We start from the raw sequence: 23,169 nt of genomic DNA, 5'->3' as shown, positions 1-23,169 counted from the left end.
ACAGAGTGCTGAAGGTAAACCGATCATTTTGGAACAGATGGTGGCTTCTGTTCTGAAGGCTGGTGGAGTGGAACCAGCAGGTTACGGAGAAGGTGAGGATGCTCTCAATGGAGGAATAGTAAAATGTCCAAAGAATGATCCTACTTACTCCAAAGGAGTTGGGCTTCCTGAGTAGATACTGTCTCTGATGGAAATATTCCCCTACATGGAGGAGATCCTCAAAAAATGTCACCAAAGTGTCAAAAATGGTACCCAGGTATTTATACTCTTCCACAAGCTCAACAGGCTCTCCGTGGACATTGGTTGAGACTGCTGTGGCCAACACCCTCTGCTGGTTGGAAAAGGTCACCACTATGTCCTTGGTGTTGTTGATGTTCAGCTCCAGACAAGAACTGTCACACCAATCCACAAACTCCTGGAGAGCTGATCTATGTTGTTGTTAAAGGCCTGACAGCAGGGACAGGAGGATTGTGTCGTCAGCGTATATCACCAGGTAAGAGTAGGGTTGTGTAGATCTGCAGTGTTCAATCTTGTTCAGTTTGAACATACATACATATCTGAGTAAAATCATATGCAGCCCTTGGGAAGTATGATCCAGACCCACAGCATACATTTTCATTGCTATGCTGATGATACGCAGCTCTATTTGTCTATGAAGCCAGATGAAAACAGAACCGTTAGCTAATCTTCAGGCATGTCTTAGGAACATCAAGGACTGGATGTCTGCTCATTTTTTGCTTCTAAATTTTGATAAAACAAGTTATTATTTTTGGTCCCAATTATCTGAAGAAGGGTGGTGTTGCGATGGCCTCCAATGCTAATGCACGAAACCTTGGTGTTATTTTTATCTGGATTTGTGGTTTAAACAGCATATTAATCAGGTTTGTAAAACTGCGTTTTTTCCATCTCCCTAATACCACAAAGATTAGGAACATTCTCTTGCTGAGTGATGTGGAAAAACTAATTCACGCATTTGTATCTTCTAGGCTAGATAACTGTAGTGTATTATTAGCAGGATGTCCAAGTAATGCGCTGAATAGGCTCCAGTTGATCCAAAATGCAGCAGCACGTCTCTCCAGTGTTAGCCTCACTCCATTAGCTCCCCGTAAAACTTACAATCCAATTCAAAATGTTATTACTTGCATATAAAGCCCAAAATGGCCTGTCGTTTTGTCATTCTAGAAAGCCATCATACTCATACATACCACACACGTGCTTGCATACATAGACGCACTCACACACGCATGCACACACCCACATTCTGTACATGGTCACAAACATTGATTTTGTTGTTTTGTACTGTTTTATTTGTCTGCTTGTTTTGTTTGTTTTGTACAAACAAAATAAGGAAATACTGAAGGAGAACAGTATCAAGTCTTGATACTTGAAAACCCTCCAGTGTGGCTAAATGACAGCAATTCTGTAAAGAAGTCCTCCACAGGCATGCCAAAGGCAGGTGGATTTGGATAGCTTTAACAAAATGCATTTTATACCTACTGAGCATATCTGTGTCTCATATTAAAATTTGTGTGATGATCTGTAAGATATCAAAGACATAATACATTTTTAAGCGAGCAAATACTTTTTCACAGCACTGTTTATGGCTGTTTGCACATACTGAGTTATGATTTCCTTCCACCTCTAATGTTAATCTATGGATGTATTTAATGGTCCATAAACAAACTTGGTCTTGTTTGACCTAGAGACTGTTTCACATAATTAATGGCACTATGTGTTTATAAGAGTAACATTTATTTTAAATCAGCACAGCCATATTATTAACACTGGGCTATGGAGCTAGTACTCTCTAGATTGCTTTGGGTTCTTACTCCATCAACTGGTCCACAAGATTATTCAATAAGAGTGTTTAGGTTATTGATACGACAACACAGATTTCCTCAACTGAACAGCTACATAACAAAACACACTCACCACCATGATGATCAGGTTCTTTGTCTGTAACCAGCTGAGTTAAACCGGGTCCTGTGGAGGATCAAGCCAAGAAAAGCAACGGACCCAGAAAACATACCTGGCAGAGTGCTCTAAGAGTTTTCACTGACATGTTCAACACATTACTGAGCCAGGCAGTTGTTCCCTCCTGCTACAAGAGAGCAACAATCATCTCCCTACCAAAAACATCCACCATCACCTGCCTCAATGCCTACTGTCCCGTGGCACCTGTGATTTGAGAGACTGGTTAGGGCACACATAACTGCTGCACTCCCCCCATCTTTTGACCCACTTCAGTTCGCCTACCGAACCAACCGTTTCACTGAGGACACTGTAACCTATGTCCTTCACCTCAGCCTGGAACACCTGGAGAAACACTTGTGTCCGAATGTTGTTTATAGACTTCAGCTCCTCATTCAACATCATAATCCCCCAACACCTAGTGGACAAACTGGGCACACTAGGTTTGAGCACTCCCATGTACAACTGGATTTTGGAAACCATCCAGCTGAGCCCCGGTTCCCCTCAAGGCTGTGTGTTGAGCCCGCTGCTCTTCACCATCATGATCCATGACTGTGGTCCCCGCTCTGCTACTAACCACATCATTAAGTATGCGGACGACACAACAATGGAGGGGTTGATTCAGAACGATGAGGAACTGGCATACAGAGAGGAAGTGGAACATCTGGTGGGCTGGTGCACCACTAACAACCTGGACTTGAACGTCAACAAGACAAAGGATGTCATTGTTGATTTTAAGAGGAACCAGCCCACCCACACACCCCTCTCCATTAAAGGTACTGCTGTAGATATCGTCCAGAGCAACAAGTTCCTGGGGGTGCACATCTCCACCTGATCTGGACGAGACACACATCTTTCCTGACCAAGTAACCCCACCGGCGGCTGCGTTTCCTTGGACGGCTAAGGAGAGCATACCTTCCCACACATATCCTCACCACTTTCTACAGGGGCAGGTCGAGACTATTCTAACAAACTGCATCACCATCTGGCACGAGAGCTGCTCTGTCTCGGACCGCAAAGCCCTGCAGAGAGTGGTGAGAGTTGCTGAGAAAATGATTGGCACTCCCCTCAAAGACATTGCCCACAGCCGCTCCCTGACAAAGGCCAAAAAAATCACTGCTGACCCCACACATCCCAACCACAGACTGTTTACCCTTCTGTCCTCGGGCAGATGTTATTGAGGCCTTCAGAACAGAACCTCCAGGCTCTTTCCCCGTACAGCAATAAGACACTTAAATTCATAGTAAACCCCCTTCTCCACCCACTTCTTCTCCGGTTTTTGCACTACTCCCCCTCCTTACTGTGTACTTGTTTACATTTCTCTTAGATCATTTGCACATGATAATATGTAAATATTTAATGCATCATTTGCAAATTTACTATTCAGTATGAATATATTCACTGTATGTTTTTTAAGACTCTTCCACTCTTATATATCTACTAAACTGTACTGTAAAATTATCATACCTTTTATTTATATATCCACACATGCAAACCCACAAACCCAAAAATCTATTGTATTTACTGTATTTATATCATTCTGCAGACATAGCATATTGTTATTTGGCCCTAGCATCTCTTATTAGTATATCTGCCTTTAGTAATGTCTGTTACTCCACCTCATTTATCCATTATGTATTATTCATGCTTCTTTGTCCTACTTGTAGTGAAGAGCAACAACATTTCATTGAATTTTTTTGTTAAATAAAGTACTCTTGAATCTCATTGTATCTGCCAAATGAGAACAGAATCTGGCAAACAGAATCTCGGGGCAATGTTCATTAATCTATCATTAAAAATGATGTCTTGTTTTACATGTTGATGCAGGAACCCCCTTTTCCAAAAATAAAATTCCTATTAAAATTAGGAGGAGAAAACTCTTGATGATTAATGATACCAAACTCACCTTGCCTCTCAAGAACAACACCTTGTTAATTTAGCAGGCACAATAGAGAACAGATAACTCGGTGGCGACCTCCGGGTACTGTTGTTTACAGCATTTGTTGCCCTTTTTGCATGTAAATCCCACACTCTGTATGTAAAGGTGAGTTTGGACTGAAGCCGCATGTAGCTTTTGGAGCAGTTGATAAAATCAAAACGACGAGCTTTCCTGATGATGCACATCCTCAGACACAGTGGCTTTAAATATTTCATCTTGGAACCGAGTGGAAGAATAGACAAAAGAATGAATCTGCTGAACTAAAATCACATGTAAATAACATGTATGGAGTAGAGATGGAAAAGAGACAAGATAATTTGCCGACTAACACAATTCTCATAATGGCCAAATTCTACATTCACAAATCGAAATTCATGAAAACCCCACTTATCTTCAATGCGTTTTATAACGAATTTAAGTTGTACTGTAAATCCCTCAAGTATATGAACTTCAAATCTGCAAACAAACTGCTGAATTACATTCAGTGTTATAAATTAATACATTCTGATTGAAATTATGTATAACACTACCAGAAGGAAATTATAACTGCAAAATTTATTTTATCCTCGTTTTCTTTTAATTTAAGCTACATTTATTTATTTTATTTGTCATTATTTTTTCATAATATTTATGATGTTTAGAAAATGTATTTATTTAATTTTTTTTTGTTCCTTATTTTCTATTTCCTATTTCATTAATTAGTCCACTCAGTACAGGCCTTTTCTAATGGGCTTGCTACATGGCTACATGGCCTTGTTTGTAAATTAAAGAATTTTCAATAAAAAATAAATAAAATAAAAAATATATATATTTCATCAAAATAAAGGAATCTGCCTAAAAGTGAGACGTAACTAAGAATCCAGATAGGGTGCCATAGTGATGCTTATGTCATGGTTAGGTTTTGTCGAGGACCCAAGTGCAGGAGACAGAGGGAGGCTGGAGTTCTCAAAAAACAAGGGGTTTAATACAAAAAAGGCAAAAACAAAGCGCTGCAGAGCAGGATTGACAAAAACCAGGATCAGGACAAAAACTACGAGGAGACATGGAGGAGAGAACAGTACGGACCGACAGGGCACAAAGGAATGACAAGACAAGATATACTGAGGGGATAACGAGACATGACGAGACACAGGTGCAGACACAATCAGGGCAGATGGGACACAGGCGGGGCAAGACAGAAACTGAAGGCAGGGGGGAATGTCAACCTTGACAGCTTATTTGTCGTGACGTATCTACAGAAGAGTATTAGGGCCAGGTAGGAGAAAAATAAAAATAATATTTTAGAGGAGGAGGATTTTTTTTACATTATGCACTTCGAGAAAAAAAGTCGAAATGTCGAGAAAAAAAGTTGAAATGTCGAGAAACAAGTTGAAATGTCGAGATTAATGTTGAACTACAATTTTAAGAATAAAGTCAAAATTTCGAGAATAAAGTTGAACTACATTTCGAAATTTTACTTCAACATTATTCTCGACATTTCAACTTTTTTCTCAACATTTCGACTTTTTTCTCGAAATTGTACTTCGACATTAATCTCGACATTTCGACTTTTTTCTCGACAATTCGACTTTTTTCTTGAAGTGCATATATATTGTTTGTGATAAGATGTGTATATATATATGTGTTTTATATGTATATTATTTATTTATAGTTACTCTGGTATATCATTTATTTATATCATTTATTTAGAATGCTCAGGTATAATATTTATAATGCTCAGGTATAATATTCCAATGAAGTGCTGTAATATTTTTATAATGTAATAACAGGTATATTTTTTGAGAAAGTAAAGCTTGCTATTATATATATTTTTATTTTGTATTCAAGCAAAATTGAAAAAGAAACAAGGGGTAGGACCTCATAAGTTTTTTTTACTTCCTCCTACTCCTTTTCGGTTTATTTCCCTTTGATTTGTTTAATGACTGTTTATTTATATTATTTTCTGATGTTTTGTGTAATTGTTTTTATTTTTTATTTAATATGCTCGAAATAAAGATTTCAATCAATCAATGCATAATGAAAAAAAATCTACCTCCTCTAAAATATTATTTTTATTTTTCTCCTGCCTGGCCCTAATACTCTTCCGTACGTATCAGACTTCGTTAAGAAGCAGAATTAGATTTGATTAGTAGCCTACTTGTTGACAGAGGGACGTTTCTGCAGGAAAGACAGCCCCCCCCCCCCTCCAGCCTCGCCTCCAAGCATCTGACTGCGTCCCTCCCTCCTTCTCTCCTCCTCCTCCTCCCTCCCTCCTTCTCTCTTCCTCCCTCCCTCTTTCTCTCTCTCCTCCCTCCCTCATTTGACGTGACAGCGGGCAAAAACACCGGCACGCTCCCTCTCCTTCAAGCCGGGGAATAAACAGGGAAGAGCAGCAGGAGCAGGATCCACCTCCCCGACATCTATGGTCCTCCCTCGGATGTGGCTGTGACAGACAGGTAGGTATGTTGACATGTTTCATCTACCACGCCGCTTTCCTCGTCGCGTCGGCTTTTACTGAATGACAGGCTTTCCTGTTTCTTTTCCTTTGCATTTGCCATGTGATCCGGCTGCTGAGACAGCCTCGCTGTGCTGCTGCAGTGAGAAGCACATTAGTTCGGGCTGCAGCTGCTCCCTCGACCACATCATTTACTAAAGCGCCTGGACTTTGTCCGCGTGGGGGATGAACAGAACCGTGGGAATGAAAGCTGCAAGTTGTTGCGTCGTTTCGTGCCCGCTGGCCCTCCTGTCCATGTGTCGTCTACATGTACATGCGAGCAGAAAGACATGCAGTTACTGTACAGTCAGTCAGGCTCCCAAGTCTCAAGCCCATCCTCGATTTTTTTCAGTGTGTCATGTCCTTCTGCAAGAATGCTGCTCTGAAAGCTTGTGAGATCAGCTGCTCGGCTTGTGGCCCACCCTGTGAGGACAAACTGGTTCTACTATTGGCTTATGCAGTATATTCTCAAACACGCCCATGCCTAATGATGCAGCAGGCACACTGTGCACAAACACTCTGAGGACTTGCACAATGTTGCTCATGTCACACCCTCTCTTCAACACCTACACAATGTGGTTATTTTTGCTTCCAAAACAAAGTGAATGACATTTTGATTTGGAGAATTTTGTATGGGTTTTTTTAACTAGCTGTAAAATAATAAAGGCAAACTTTAGTGGAGAAAGCTGGGTGCAGAGATGTACAGTAGTGTTGTTGCCTGAATGCTGAGACAAACCGGGGTATGTAAATAACCTCACCTTTGATCCCCTGGCTTTCACCTCTACTGTATGTGGAGTTACTGCAGGTTCAAGCGTCTGCAGGATTGTGGTTGAGCTCTTGGGTAATTTGTAAGTACGTCCCGTTGATTGATCGATCAGCGCCTGGGGGCCGAGGGATGCAGGGAGGCAGACTGCTAATGTAGCAGTCCGATTTTCTTTGACACTGATGTCATTCAGTTCAGACTGATGGCAGGCTGTATTTTTTCGGGGTGTTTCGAGGTGCTTCCTTCAGCCACACAGGTGAACCTATCTTACTTGGTCACCGTCGTCGAGCAGACCCTGCTAATACTGTCACCCTCAGCTGGCAGGCCTGCTGTTACATCACATCCATGTCTGCTGGGAGCTATGACTTCATCCCAGCTTTTGTTTATTTATTTATTTTATTTTCCTCGGATCAGTTTAAGTTTGATTCTTTCAAAGTATCTGAAGTTCATGTGAAAACTAAAATTTATGTGGAGCCATTTCTTCTTCCTGTTATGTATATTTGCACACAGTCTTGAAACTGGTGTGTGGATGTCAGTGTTTGTGTTTTGAGTTCAGATGCCAGAGGGTTTTCTGCCGGGGTTTTACAGCCCAGCATGCTGCCTAACAACATTTGCAATTCAAATGAACATGTATGAGGCATTTGAAACAGTCTTGCTCTTCTCTTGTGTCTCTTTGGAGGCAATCATTCTCTGCATTTGCAAGTTAACTCGACCATTTTATACTTCATTGTTACAGCTCTGTTGAAGAAGCAGCACTATTGTTTTTCAGAGTTTCAGAGGAGGGATATTTTCAAGTGGCCTTATTTATTGACTTGTACTCTCATTTTTATGTAATGTAGCATTTTGTGTGTGCATGGAGTGCTGCCGAATTGTGTGGTGCTGCACTGATGTGACCTTCAGTGATGACAAGGCATGCAACAGGTTGTGTGTGTGTGTGTGTGTGTGTGTGTGTGTGTGTGTGTGTGTGTGTGTGTGTGTGTGTGTGTGTGTGTGTGTGTGTGTGTGTGTGTGTGTGTGTGTGTGTGTGTGTGTGTGTGTGTGTGTGTGTGTGTGTGTGTGTGTGTGTGTGTGTGTGTGTGTGTGTGTGTGTGTGTGAGAGCGCATTAACTTGGCTGCCATTGCTTTTGGCTCAGCTGGATACTATTTGTTGACCTGTAATGTATGGCTGCTTGGCCAGTGTGGTCACGTCTCTTCCTGTCTGCTGAACTTCACTAAGTGGTCAAACAATAAAACTCACACATTTTACTTTCCTAAACTTGTGAGGATGTTCCAAAACCGCTTTTTTTCTATAACAGTTAAATTCTCAAAACATTTTTTTTTTTAAATCTAACACACATTTTTTATTGTACAAACACCTCTGACCAATAACTGTGTATTATTGTCTTTGATAATGGAGGTAAATTTAAGTGTCATACTGTACCTGAACACAAGGCTCAGTGTGTCACGCAGAAGACATGATGTAGAAAGAAGTTATATAACATGTACATGATTGTAAATGTACCACATGAGCAACCTGGCAGTCTTCTTTGGTCTATATCAATCTTCCTCAGCCCAGGTTTTGCGGGCCATTGTCCAGTCTGTTGTAGATGTTTTCCGGCCTATCTGGATTCTTTTTCTGACCAGCTTTGATGGGGAGCTGTCCGATAGCTCCAGATACCTGTATTTAGTATGTAAGATATTTGGCCGTCAACAATGGCTTGGTGATGTATTGATGAGGAACTTTGAGTTGTTCATACTTGGAGACTGGCTAGTATGGGATTAAAATGTATCATACCCTCTGTGTTGTCTATTACAGTATCCACACATTTCACTGGAGAGGTTAATGTCAAAAGAAACCTAGAGTGTATGAAAACTTTCTAATGGACAGCCGCTATGGCTAAGGGATACGTTTTCATTGGTTTGCTTATATGAAATATACTAAGTGGAACATTTTTATTGTTTTGTGCTTCATCATTCTCATGGATTTGGTTTGAGACTTGCACATGCACCCCTGGATAAATGTGCAGTAACATTCACCATATGCAGACTACTACATGATGGCAACCTGCTGACGGCATGAATACCAGTGATTTTGTTCATGGCGACTGTATAGCTTTGAAAAGTAAACAAAAGAGAAAATGTCTTTGAGCATTTGACCACAAGTACGGTACAGATGCAATAGTGCTTGTAAAGTTAACCTCAGCTACAAATGGACAGCAGAATTAACACTGAGAGGTGCCATGAAGCTGTATGTATCTTCCGTACTGAGAAGTGGTTTCACTAAATGTTTTTCATCCATCCATCCATCCATCCATCCATCCATCCATCCATCCATCCATTCATCCATCCATTCATCCATCCTTCCACATCCGCTTATCCGGAACTGGGTCGTGGGGACAGTAGTCTAAGCAGAGATGCGCAGACGTCCGTCACCACAGGCACTTCCTCCAGCTCCTCCTGGGGGGGGGGGGGGGGGGGGGGGGGGTTCTAAGGCGTTCCCAAGCCAGCCAAGAGACATAGTCTCTCCAGCGTGTCCTGGGTCTTCCCCGGGGTCTCCTCCCAGAAGGACATGCCTGGAACACCTCCCTGGGGAGGATCCAGGAGGATCCGGTACAGTCCGGCCCAAGCCACCTCAGCTGACTCCTCTCAATGTGAAGGAGCAGCGGCTCGACTCCGAGCTCCTCCCGAGTGACTGAGCTTCTCATCTCTAAGGGAGCGTCCAGCCACCCTGCGGAGAAAACGAATTTCGCCCCTTGTATCCACGATCTTGTCCTTTCGCTTATTACCCAAAGTTCATGACCATAGGTGAGGGTGGGAGTGTAGATTGACCGGTAAATTGAGAGCTTCGCCTTTCGACTCAGCTCCTTCGCCAATGTCTCTGGTGTCGACACAAAATGCTATATGACTTGTTGGCATTTCTTCTAAACAATTATAATTTGATTGCATGGGATTTCGCACCAGAAACAGCAAAATTATGTTTGGGGAACTTGTTCTGGTGGAAATGGTAGGCAGACATGCATGAAGTCCCTGTTAGTCAGCTGATGACGTAGACATTTGCTTTTGCTTTTGATCTTTCCAACCATTGACAGAAACAACCAAACAGGTGCACCTTACAGCACTATACAAGCCTTTGACAAAACTTATTGTATTTTGTACAGGTCACCCCCCATTTTTAGCAGACAGAAGATTTTAAAAACGGTGACATGCAGATTGTGGAATGACAGTGGAATGCAGTTTGGAAAACTTGGAAAATCCACAGACCTATACCAACAGTTACTTTCTGTACCCTGCTGGATAAAACTATGAAAACAGATAAAGCAGTAATTCAGAGAGGCACAACCTTCTCTCCTTACATTGATTATGTTCATAAGGTGCTTGCTACATAATTTGTATTAGTAAATTATTGCTCATTAGTTAATATTGATTATAGTAAGATTAACGTCTCAGAAAATTATTGTGTATGCTTTATTGGAGAGCATCTTATTTTAAAGTTGAAAAAAGATCATTTTGGTGTCCTTGGGCAAGACGTTTGACCCCCAGATGGCCCTTGATTAGTTAGTGGGATTGTATAGAAAAACAGTACTGTATAGTGTATATGAAGTGCATATATTTATGCCCTAGATTAGTGTTTATGTAAAAGGAGCAATTAGAACCACATTATACTGCGCTTTTGTAGCGCTAAGATGAGGTTAAATGGCACTTTGTCAATATAGATCTATTTTGGTGGTACTGTTACTCTGTTTGGCTCATGTCCCATCTGCTTACATGCAGGGTACAGGGTTTATGACCTATTCTGCAACCAGATGCGGTGGGAAAATTGAGAGGTTTTGTCTTTGTGCCAAAGATTTTACGCTCAATTATTGTTTAAACAAAGATCCAAAGACACAGATATCTGATTTCAGATGACTAGCTCTGTGCCGATGATTCCTGGATGACGCAGCTGTATTCTCACTACTACAGAGATGTAATGAGTGCACTGAGCTGTGTTTGTTTGCCTAACAAGGAAATGCATTTTACATCCTTGCTCGCAGGCTTCTTTTGGAATAAACAAAAGAGGATAAACTCAGTCTGCCCTTCAGTCTGACAATACAATCACAACAATTGGAAACCTTTGTTGTTTGCCAATTTAATTAAGTTTCATCATAACTCACCATCCAATGTACTTCTATCAAATTCTTGTTACAGGGAAGTCTTCAGCATCGTTTTTGTTGACTACTGTGACCTGTTATTGTTTGTCTGATTCAGAGTTAAAAAAAATAGCTTTGGTTGATGCTTATATAGCTTTAAGCTATTTTAATTCCTCCCTTGCATCACTCTGTTTGTGCTTGAGTGTAAAAAAGGAGAGCTTTTATTTTATCATTTTATTTCCAACCATCACTCATGTGGCCACTGAGTGTTGATAAAAAGCATGACTGTCCTTCTGAAGGAGAGGCAGGGAGCTCTACCCTGAGCAGCTGTGGCTCAGCATGCCCCAGCCTCATGATTACAGTGAGTCAGCAAGTTTTTCTTTCCCCCCTTTTTTCTTTCTTGCTTGCATACCTACACTTGTCTCGTCACTGCTGCCTTCTTTGAATAAATCCCCTGACTTTCAAGGATGAGACTCATCATGCATTTGTCAGGCTTTGATTTATGATACCGATGCCTGAAATGCTGCTCATTTTTGCCTCCCCATGAAGCTGAATTTTTATTCAAAAAATATGTGCACAAAGTAAAGTCAAATAGTTGCTTTTTTTAGTTTTTTAGTTGTTTCTTTTGCCTTTGGTGGGGTCTGCTGTGGAAATGCTTTTCTCCAATGGCTTGACTTTTGGTCTTCATTAGGCATTGTTTTCTTTCAGCCACTTTGCACTTGGCAATCATTAGCCCCTTTTACATTGCCGAATACCCCGCGTTTAATGCGCAGATCTAGCGTATTGCACATTTTTGCAGTTCGCAAAAATGGCCAGCATAAGATTGAAAAGAAGAAACACGTTGCAACCAATGCTACTTGCTAATTTTTTTTTTTTTTTAAACATACACCACGGTCGTAACGATTGAGATTAAAAGAAACTCCCCGCCGGAGCTCTATAAACTATTGTTTGTAAAAGTTGAAAATGAAACGAAAAGCAATTCTTATGTTTTATGTTTTTTTTTTCCCTGACTGTACAGAAAATGAACCGAACCGAAATTGTGACCTCAAAACCGAGGTACCTACCGAACCATGATTTTTGTGTACCGTTACACCCCTAATGGTTACTGCTGTTTACATTCCACCGGACGCTACGGATGGGAATTGGTAAGATTTTTACGATTCCAATTCCATTTTTGATTCTGCTCAACGATTCGTTTTTTTATCGATTCCCTTATCGATTCCCATTTGGAAAAAAAGGATAACAATGAAGCAAATGGCGCTAATATGATAGGCAGTGTTTGTTAGTTAATTAGTCACCTGCAGTATTATTAGACAAGGACATGCTAACGTTACTGCTGCTGGGTTGAAAATGATTAATGAAAATGCAAACATTCATTGATTGTTATTGCATGCTGTGTGCGCAAATGTTTTTGAATGTTGGTAGTATTTCCTCCCTTTGATGAAATAATCACTTGGCAAATTTTGCAAGTTGCCATGTTGTCGTCTTTTTTACTGAAATGTAACTAGACTTTCGTTTGTATCGATTGGGCATCATGTTTACTATTGACTGCCGGCTTACGCACATTGCGTATCCAGCAACGTGCGTGATGACCTCATTCGTGCCCACTGGAATCAAAAAGGGAATTGAATTCCAAGGAATTGTAACACTGGGAACCGGTTCTGAACAAAAACCAGTTCTCGATTCCCATTCCTACTGGGCGCTAACGGTAGTCTGGTTACTGCTGTTTACAGTCCACCAGATGCTAATGGTAACGCTGCGCTCTCTCTCCTGCTGAACGCTATAAATGAACAGCAGCGGGCACACCATGATGGCGTTCACATCATCGCTGGAGACTTTAATAAGACCAATTTAAAGACTGTACTCCCAAAGCGCCACCATGTCACGTGCCCGACAAGAGGAGAAAACACACTCGAGTCTAGACCATATGTATTCAAACATCAAACATGGCTACAGAACCATGCCCTTTCCCCTACTCGGTGAGTCAGACCATCTCTCCTTGTTGCTCATCCCGTCATACACCCTTCTCAGATGAAGATCCACACCAACCACTAAGTCTTTAACAACTTTGCTTTAAAACGCCCTTTTGTGGACTGCAGGACTGTTTCCAAAGCACAGACTGAGATCTATATAAACACCAGGACCTGGAAACATATAAAGGGACAGTACTGGACTACCTCAAGTTCTATATGGGTACTGTGTCTATGGAAAATGCATCCGGGTTTTTCCTAACCAGAAACCCTGGATGACTACAGTAGTTAAGTCTGCTCACTCCTCAAGGCCTGCAACACTGCATTCAGGTCCGATGACAAAACTCTCTACAGCGCAGCTCGAGCTGAGCTGAAAAAAGCCAAAAAGCCAAAGCGGACTAAAGCGGACCACAACAAGAGGATAGAGTCACACCTCACTAGCAACAGGTGAGGTGGGAGCACCAGGTTACCACAGGTGTGCGTGGTGTCTCTACACCCACGACTGCAGCCCAGGCCGCAAAATGAACATCATCATCAAATTTGCTGTCAACATCACCGTGGTTGGACTGATTTCCAAGGGAGATGAGTCAGCCTATAGAGACAAAGTGCAAAGGCTCTCGACTTGGCGTTCAGACAACAATCTGACACAGAACACTGCAAAAACAAAGGAAATCATCATAGACTTCAGGAGGAACAGAACTGTCCCTCTTCCCCTCTTCATCAACATGTGGAGGAGTCCACATGTGCAGGCTGCCAGGAGTATTAAATATTAATATATATGCAGAAAAGGGGAAAAAAAAGGACAAACAGACTCAGAAAAAATGTGTTTCCAAAAGCCATCAACATCTTGAACAAATACAAATTCAATTAGTTACCATACATTTTTAAAGACTTTATACTTTTTATTATTATATTATTATTTTGCATATCTGCACCTTTTACTTACTTTTTGTTTTTACTTCAATTGTTTTGCACTGAGCACAGGAGAAGCTCTACAATTTCGTGGTACCTTGTATAGTGACAATAAAACGCATTAATGAATGAATTAATTTCACTCATTCCTTCATTGGTATGGTTGTTAGCCAAATGTCCAGTGAAGCAAGGGGGTGTAGTCTCCATGCAGGCTGTGGCTGACTGCTGGTTTGCTGGATAATACTGAGAGTTTCTCTGTGATGAGCTGTGCTCTCGTTGAGGGCCTGTGCTAGAGCAGTAGATACACAACCCCGTTCAGTGCCTGTCAGTTGGTTATGTGGTTTCTAAACTGGTCCAGCAGGTTGGAAGGAAGATCCAGGTGTAGGGCAGTCGCCGCTTCATACTCTGAGCACACATGATTAGAGTGTCTGTTTACAGTTCTCAGTTCTAATCTGTGAGTTGACTCGACTCACACAGTGTGTGAGACTTTTGTGTGATTGTGCTTTCATTGTGCCACCACAACCATTGCTGTGTTTGCTGCCTCTTGGAGGATCAACTGTCCTGTATGAACAGACTTGTAATCTGGGCAGTGCTTCACAAACATTTTCCCATCAAATACATTCCTCTAAGATATGATTTATAGATCCCCTGCAAATATTAACATATATTCTCTTTTCTCTCAGAAATCAATTTCACAATCATCCTTAACTTCCCCACATCGTTCATGTAGTGGCAGTCCCATGAGGTGTTTTTGCAGATGGTCCTATAATGAGAAAGACTTTTTAACTTTTAGATCTTTTGGACTTTTAAAGATCACCTAATCCAAAGCTTCCACTTGACCATCTCACAATCTTGAGCATCCACATGTTCAAGGAAATTGTGAGGAACAAGACAACAACAGATTAACGTGGAAAAACTTGTGATGGCTAAACTTGTTTGCCTAAAAGTGAGGACATAAGCGAAAAGAGAAGCCTCAAACTCAAATGTGGGAGGTCTGAACAGTGTTATCTCCTGCCTACAATTTATCCAATCAACAACGGGTCAGCACCACTCCCACCCAGCAGTTTTTTTTTTATTTTTAAATCTTTGTGGCTCTCGTGGCCTTTATTTTGAAAGAGCCTAGACCGGAAACTCGGGTAGAGAGAGGGGGTAAGACACGCAGTAAAGAGCGACAGACTGGGATTCAAGCCTCCTCTGAATATGGTGTGCTTGCTCTACCAACTGAGCTGTCTGGACTCCCGACCCAGCAGTTTTTTGAGGCCTTGGTGAAGTACCTAAACCAAGGCAGGGACTGTTAAGGATTCAGAACATTCTCACTGCAGCACTGTTCTTTCTAATGGAAACATCCACTAAGAGCTGTGCAAATGTATCCGGGATCCTGCTAATAAAAATCTACATATTACACTTGAAAATTTTTGATGAATTAGAGCCCTTGCGCACTTTTAATAATATTCAGAGTGATGTATTGGTGGAGATGCTCAGAGCTAAACTGCTTAAAAGTAAACTGCTTAAAAAAAAAAACAGTCAATTCCTTAGAAACCATTTGCTATTTCACATTTCTTGGATGTATTCATAAAATTAACGTTTTCCTTCATTTTGCATAAAACTTAATTTTTGCATAAAGAATTTGCATAATCCAATTAATCAAGTTAATAATAAATAAATAATAATAAACCCACTTAGGAAAGTATTTTCAAGTATCTTTTAGAATACAGTATATTTGCTTAATTTAGTGATGTCTGTTTTATTTTAGTTTGTATTTTATAGTAGGGCATTTTGAATTTGATTGGATACATTTTTGGCGATCCCTCCTTTAAGATAACATGAGGGTATCTATCTCAAAGCTGAATTTCAAGTAGACTTTTGGCAGGATAATGATCCTTAGATCACTAACAGAAACACATTATCTCTGTTTTCCAGCTTCCCACTTCATCAAATATTTCCAACCTCATTCGCAAAGCCGAACCCTCTACCTGTCAGCTAGACCTTTCCCCACAGTCTTGGTCGAAGCCTACATGGACTGCTTCACCTCCTATACAACATCATTCAGTACTCACTGGCTACTGGTTATATTCCCTCTCCTTTCAAAGCTGCAGCCATCACCCCCATGCTAAAGAAACCAGGTGCTGATCCAAATGACTACAATAAACCCAATCCAATCTTCAACCTAGCATTCCCCTCAAAGATCCTGGAGAAAACAGTCGCCAATCAACTCCACTCTCACTCGACCAAAAATGATCTATATGAACAATTCCAGCAGGACTATCAATGGCTCTGCTCCCTGGCTTTGGATTGCTATCCATCTGAAAATGCTTACCCTGTTGTTTTACCTGTTTTTAAGTATTCATCCCTGTATTTTTTGTATTTTATCCTAAGCTAATGGTTTGTTATGTTGTATGGTGACCTTGAGTTTTATGGAAGGTACCTTTTTATAAAAAAAATGTATTATTATTATTATTATTAGTAGTAGTAGTAGTAGTAGTAGTATCAAATCAATGAATCTTATCAAATACATGAAGTAACGATCAGAAGAAACGTGCTCTGAAATGTCTGTGTTGAATCCCAGATACCACTGAAATGTTTGGGGGTTATGAAAGCACAACTAGATGTAAGAAAATCCCCAGTGTTCTGATTGATATGAATTTTCCATTAATTGTTGAGAATGGTCAAAAATTTGAGCAAAAAATTATCACACATTGTTTAAATTCAAGCGGAAGTCTATATTCCATGTTTCTCAAGCCAGTTTCAGTAGATGAGAGTCAGCACATCAAGTACTTTAGTTGCTTCCAAGACTACTTCGCACCTGATCCGTATTACCGTTCCTGGAAGTGGTGAGCCCACTGGAGGCCAAACACATTTTACTTGTTCGGGATGCGTCCAGCCAGACCGACCCCATGGGGTAAATCCTAAAAACCATGTTCTTACTGTTAAGTAATACCGTATCATAGCGTACCTGGTTCTATGGTGGGACACTGGTGACCCTAGTACCCCATGAGAGATGTCAAGGTCTTAGTTTGTGGTTTTCATTTGAATCTATGGAATCACCCTAAGTCTGGCCTCTCCCCCATAACCAATTTGCCTTGGGATGCCCTACCACGGTCAATTCCCCCAAATATACAGCATGGGATACTTCATGCATGCAAACGCTCCACCTAGATAAGGTGGTTATTTTAGTAGAAAACTTGATGAGTGAGGGAGGAATGGAATAGGAGTATGCTGGTGTACATTCTCAGTCATCCAGGATGTGGTAATCAAAAGTGCTTGAAACAAAGGAGACTGGACTTAGTTTGTACGTTGAAGACGTTTTGCCTCTCATCCAGTAGGCTTCTTCAGTTCTAAAGTAAATCACGGAGAGTTCAAGGCTTATAAGCTGTTTTTGGTCATCAAGTTACAGTTGTTAGTCATATGAGTTTCGGTGATCCACCCGCCCATTTGTGAATCAATAGGCTTGTTAGGGCCCGATGGTTGTATCCAAGGCAGCTGTTTCTTTCAGGTGTCAACAATTTTGGAACTTGGGAAGTAAGATAAAATCTCATTCTCTGTATAAAGTTGGCTTATCTTGTTTTACATAGTTTGGCTTTTTCTGCAAAACTGGAAACCAGGATGAGGATGTCATCGTGAATCCTTGTGCAGAAATCTTGCCAACGCAAAAAAAAAATAATCAGATTTTCAAAACTGTGCGCACATCCAAATCCAAGCACGTTTTATTACATCAACAAGATCTGGCTTTTATCTCGTAGTCGTCCCATATGGTCGCCATGGCAACTGAGAGATGTTTGACCTGTAAGCAGATTGCGCGGAAAGGGTCATGTTGGTTGGAACTGGAGCGTCGCTGGGACCAGTTCAGGGCAGCGATCCAGAAGGATCTTCCCGGTGACCTAAATCAGCTCATGGTCCAGTCTTCATACTGGACCAGCAGATCTGTGTGGTCCCTGAAGACTTGCTACTGATCCTGCATCAGCAGGGTCCTCCAACGGAGCCAAGGCTGCCATTGTGATTGACAGGTTCCATCGTTGTACTCCTACCTTTTATATGTTCATGTGGTTGATTGTGGAATTTTTGCAGTTCCAGTTGTGTATAACTGATCTGGTGATGTGGGGACTGTTGTGTTCTTTACATGTGGTAGTGAAATTATTGTTGACGTCACGTTTCCTCATATTCTGGACTTCACTGCATCGCCAGTCAGTGTCGCCAACGGACAAAACCATAGAAATGTGCGTACGCCAGCCTTGATATGTGCGTGGAGGGCTGCAACCTTTCTCATTCATGTCACTTTTGAACATCCAATCGTGAGCGTAGAAAGTGGTGTATGCACATTTTTTGTGCGCTGCACTTTTTGTACATGAGGCCCCTGTTCTGTGATCACATTGGACAGATGTGGAGATAGTTCTATGTTGCCGTCACCGATTATCAGTGTGAGAGCATTGATGCTGAAGTGGACCTGTGTTATTCTCTCGCTCTGTACTTGGTTTTAGGCTTTCAGGAGGATCTTTTCTGCTCTGTGACCTTTGATGGTAGAGCTAGGCCGTAGGTTGGGAAGAGTTTTTGCTTTTGTCATCTGAGATTAAAGCGGAGGTGATTTCTGTAGTCTTCAAACTTGTGCAAATGGAATAGAAGAGTGATTGGGCAGGTATGCAGAGACTAACATTTGCAATGGTGCAAATGGTCTGTTTTTATGAAGAGAGAGTTGAACCACATGGGGAAACTTTTAGTGGTCGATCCTTGTTTCTGTCCTCACCGATCGCTGGGGAGAGGAATGTCTAGGCCTTTGTGCTTAGGCTGCTTCAACTGCGACCCGAATCCAAATAAACAGAAATTAATTAATGGATGGAAGGAGCCCACACCACAGCTTTAATGAAAATATTTGTTGAAAACAAAATTGTTGGTATCACTTTTGGAGCAATTTGATGGATGGGAAAAAAAGGTCAAGTCAAAATAACTGAGTCCATGTCCTCAACTCTTTTCGGTTGAAAGATGGACAGCTCCAAAGGCTGCATTCTCTACTGCTTTTTGGTTTTTAATTCATATTTTTAGTATGATCACAATGCAGATAAAATCTTCATGGTGGGCATCTTCATTAATGCCCACTTTGCAGTGTAATATTTTGTATGTGAAAGCTAATTAATGGAATTGGAAATAGTTACGTTTAACCTATCTCTAGGAGCGCCCGGGGATTAGTTGGGGGGTTGAGGGCCTTGCTTGGGGGCCCATAGTGGTTCACCTCGGTTGTCAACCCGGGGACTTTAACCTGGGTGCACCAGACCCAAGCCCACTGCTCTAGCTACTGATCAGCATGCATCAATACTCGCAGCACACTTGGCTCACAGAATATTCAAGATTTCTTTGAAAAATTATTAGACTAAATTATTACTAAACCATTTCCTAATTTCCCTCAGCAAGCACTTTGTTTTTGTATTTATGGGTGGTCCCCTCCACTGTGTTTTTGATCCCTCATGCATTTGTGTTATCTCCCTCCCTGAACAACACTCTCACTTCTCTCCTCCACCTGCACTTTAAAGTTGTCTCAGTAATGAAACCACACACTCTTTTGGCATCAGCACCTCCCTCAGTGATTGCTTTTTTTGGAGGGGACTGCAGGCACTCTCTGATGCTCCACGGGTTTTAGTCCATTTTTTCACTGCCCTACATAAAGTGCCTCACATTGCACATCCTTCCCATTCATGGCTTCTCTGCCATGCATCAATTTGACTTTTTCTTTTATGTTTTTATGCTGGCAGTGATAATGAGACACTCCTTTATAATTCATGCCATGATTGATATCTTTTCAAGCTGCATTCTCACTAGGCACTCGTCGGCCAACTACACAACCAGCACTGCCAGGAACTGCAGTCTGCAGATTGAGATGATTGGTTCTGGCTTTCAATTGCCATTAAGAAAACCACACATTGTTGTCCTCAGAAATGCTCGACAAATGGAGGAGTGGGCTCACAAAAGTTTAAGAGACAAGTCAAAAATGTTCTTGAGCGCTATTGACATTCTGTTTTAGACTCAGTTTCCTTGCTTGTCCCCATCTATTCTTAAACAAACAGCAGTGAGCTCCTTGTTCAGCATCTTTACAAATCCTCTGACACAGACACCAGCAACACAGAGAGATCCTGTGGCTTCCATTCAGCCTCAGCACTGATCCAAATAAGGGCATGAATAGCTCTATACAAACAGCAGAGTCAGGTTGGACTTGTGCCCACTGCCTCTCTCTTATTGCATTCAGGATGAAATGCCTGTTTCAGTCTCCTCTGATCTGCTTGATGTCCTCTGCTGAACTGGTCAGTGGTCAGTGGTCAGTTCAAAGGTGGACAGAGGGGACAGCTTCCACCGCTCCTTTATTGGACAAAGGTGATAGTGTTCTTAAAGTATAAAATGTTCAGTGAGCCTCACCCCTAAAAATGAATAAAGAGAGATTACTATAATTGAAAATATTACCCCCAGAAAAAAACTGTTAAGTGAATGTTTTAGGCAGCAGAAACCCCACCAGAAAGAGGAAAGAGAAGAAGAATCCTCACTGAAGGAGAAGACCCTGAGTGCTGTACACCATGAAGAGGCAAGTGTGAAAGACAGCACTGAGGCACTAATCATGGCAACACAACAGGCCCACGAGCACAAGAGCAGTAGAGGTCAGGGTCTGTTATGTTTCAGTTCAAGAGTGGACTCAAGAGCAGGACTCAGACCAGTGTAGCAAGTGAATGAGTTTACTGATAGGTGAACAGCTGGGGGGAGTCTGGAGGGCATGGATCTTGGAGATGACTGGCAGCACTAGAATCCTTAGAACAAAAAAAAAAAGACAGAAGTGAATAATCAACAGGGTCCCCGCTGGGTTTTCAAGAGTATTAAAAGGTGATACATTAAAATTGCCAAATTTAAGGTCTTTAAAGGAGCATGAGGCTCCTTTTTAAGAAATGAGACTCTATAGCGCCACCCTTTCCCCACGACGGCCGTTGGGGGTACTGCAGCCAACAGCGAAGCCGGCACGGGAGAACGGGAAGAACGCGCATGCAGCATCATGTGACGTCACATCCGCAGCCCAGCGCGGGAAATTCCGGCCCGGAATTGCAGCACATTTTGCAGCACACAGCCTGTTCAAGGCAACGGAGAGATACACTAGAGGGCTCATTCGTTTTGGTTTGGAACGCTTCATCTGACATTATTACTAGAAAACTTAAAACATATACGAATTATTTTCATAAATCCTGCCTCAATCCTGCCTCATGCTCCTTTAAAAGTGTTAAATGTGGTTTTTGAGTAATGGGTATTTTTTTTCAGACTATGAGGTGTCCTGTTCTGATTGAAATTCTAGCTGCTAAAGTTCGTGTTAGTTAGTTTAAATGCGGGCTTTAGCATATCTTGGTACATAATCAAAGATCCTCAACTCAATCCTGAAGTCCCAACCTTGTAGTAGGGATGTTAATAATTAATCGATTTTCGATTAATTGCCGTTATGAAATTACCCGATTTAAAATTAACGATTACAATTAATCTATTTATTTATTTATTTTTTTCGTCTAATTTCACCAGCTGGTATTACGCCCGGACCACATTTAATGCGACACAACGCGGTGCCGCCGCGCACATAAAGTTAGAAGAAAGAGACGGCGGGTATGTTTGGTTTTAGTAACATCATGCTCAGGCAATGAGTCTGCAATGGCCCAGACGGGAGACACATGTAGCTCAGTGCTTAACTTTTATTTTTAATCCACTCTATATTCTTCTGGTTGTTCTCCGATATGCTCCCCTAAAGCCTGAATTATGGTTCCGCCTTAAATCGACGCAGAGCCGCCGCCGTAGCCTACGGCGTAGGCTCTGCGTTGTTGTAACGCGGAACCATAAATCAGCCTTCACCCGGTACATACATAGGTTTCTCTAAACATCTGTTCCCGCTACAGTTTTAACTAAAAGAAAATGTGCTCCAATACAGCAGGTCTCATCATTTTATTTTGAACACTGCCAAAACTCTAACTTAAAACGTAACTAGAACTTAAAATTTGCTTGACACAAATGACACTATTATGGCTGCTGCTACTACTAATAGCCTTGAAGTGCACTTTATATTATATTCCTTGTGGTACAAAAATGTCTTTTTGTTACTTTTGTATCAAATAAATGTTTGATTAAGGAATACATTAAAAGGTCCTTTGTATGTTATATAAGCCAAAAAAAATTATGTTTGTATCTCAGATGGGGGGAAAATGCCGCTTATCAACTAATCGATGATCGATCGATAAGGTTATCAACTGTCAATTAATGAAATAATCGATAATTTGCATCCCTACCTTGTAGGCTACGTATAATGCTTACATCATATTTCGTGGTCGTTCGGGGGTGGGGGTTCAGCTCAATTGGGGAGTCAACTGGCTGGCTTACATTTTTTGACTTGCTTAGACATATCTTCAGCATCCAGGCAACCACCATCATTGTTGCCTTGGGCAAATGCAGATTTTCTGACACCTGGGTGGAAGACCCAGCATTTACGGTCCGGCTCAGGCCTGTAAGAGGCAATAACTGACAGGCTTATTGTTCGGTCTGTAAAAAAGAAAACAACCTAAATATCAAGTGGATGGGAGCTAATGCACTTCGGTTCGCACATGCAGACCACCAAACCTAGAAATGCAATACGTGGTCGGCGAGAGCAGTTATTTCTGCCACTCTCAACTTTCTGCGCTACTGCACCACCCCCACCCCGCAAACTAGTGCAACGGTACAAGCGTACGTTACAGCTCCAGCAACTACACCTGACTTCCGGGTGACTATGGGCGCCTCACCATCACTGATGCTCTGTGGTTTCTAGACACAGCAGTTAAACACCGCTCATTGAACTCCAATGAAGGAATTGTGGAAAATCTGCGTAGAAAGGTTGCTGATTAACACTTGCAACTCAGTGTCACAATGGCTTTTAAAAAATTCTGAAGGTAAAAAACCAGGAGTGATGATTAGATGAACCAGGTGTGTCTGATCTGCTGAATTACAGAGAGGAGCCCACCTGTGGGACCAAACAAACATACACAAGCTTTCCCAGAGGGGAG

The 23,169-nt window shown here is 41.6% G+C and overlaps 1 protein-coding gene across 4 annotated transcripts in view; it reads left to right on the top strand.

Annotated features, from left to right (window-relative positions):
- The first annotated feature begins 6,220 nt into the window (after positions 1-6,220).
- LOC133448933 (band 4.1-like protein 1) overlaps positions 6,221-23,169 on the top strand; it is a 127,894-nt gene continuing 110,945 nt past the window's right edge. For all 4 annotated transcript variants that reach the window (XM_061727953.1, XM_061727952.1, XM_061727951.1 and 1 more), the window contains exon 1: positions 6,221-6,349. The gene's annotated coding sequence lies outside the window, so the exon portion shown is untranslated. The remainder of the gene's footprint in view (positions 6,350-23,169) is intronic.

The sequence above is a fragment of the Cololabis saira genome, chromosome 8, assembly GCF_033807715.1.
Source record: "Cololabis saira isolate AMF1-May2022 chromosome 8, fColSai1.1, whole genome shotgun sequence".
NCBI classification, from domain to species: Eukaryota; Metazoa; Chordata; class Actinopteri; order Beloniformes; family Belonidae; genus Cololabis; species Cololabis saira.
Note: the sequence above shows the minus strand (reverse complement) of the source record. Positions and strands in the feature narration are given on the sequence as shown.